This window comes from Dipodomys ordii, unplaced genomic scaffold (genome assembly GCF_000151885.1).
Source record: "Dipodomys ordii isolate 6190 unplaced genomic scaffold, Dord_2.0 Scaffold29, whole genome shotgun sequence".
Taxonomy (NCBI): Eukaryota; Metazoa; Chordata; class Mammalia; order Rodentia; family Heteromyidae; genus Dipodomys; species Dipodomys ordii.
This window is the reverse complement of record NW_012267245.1, coordinates 7,589,602-7,590,027: the sequence shown is the minus strand read 5'-3', so window position 1 is coordinate 7,590,027 and position 426 is coordinate 7,589,602.

Below are 426 nucleotides of genomic sequence, written 5' to 3'. Positions count from 1 at the left end.
CCCAGAGTTCAGGCCCCACGACCGACCAAAAAAAGTAATTCACACCCTACTTAACAAAAACTTATATTAAAAAAATAGTGATGGTAGCCACCTCCTCGGTATGGTATGTATCTTGTTTTAACTTGGTAGCATACAGTTCTACCTAACATACAGTATTTTGTGGCTTTTTATATTTTATTTCATTCAGCTGCTGAATTTTATATTTGCTGGTAACTTTACATTTGTGCTTACAGGCTGTTTTTTTTTTTAATTTTTTTTTGGGTCTGGTCGTGGGGCTTGAACTCTGGGTCTGGGCTCTGTCCCTCAGCTCTTCAGCTCAAGGCGAGCGCTCTACCACTTGAGCCACAGCGCCACTTCTGGCTTTTTTTTCTTTTTGCTTATGTGGTGCTGAGGAATCGAACCCAGAGCCTCATGCATGCAAGGCAA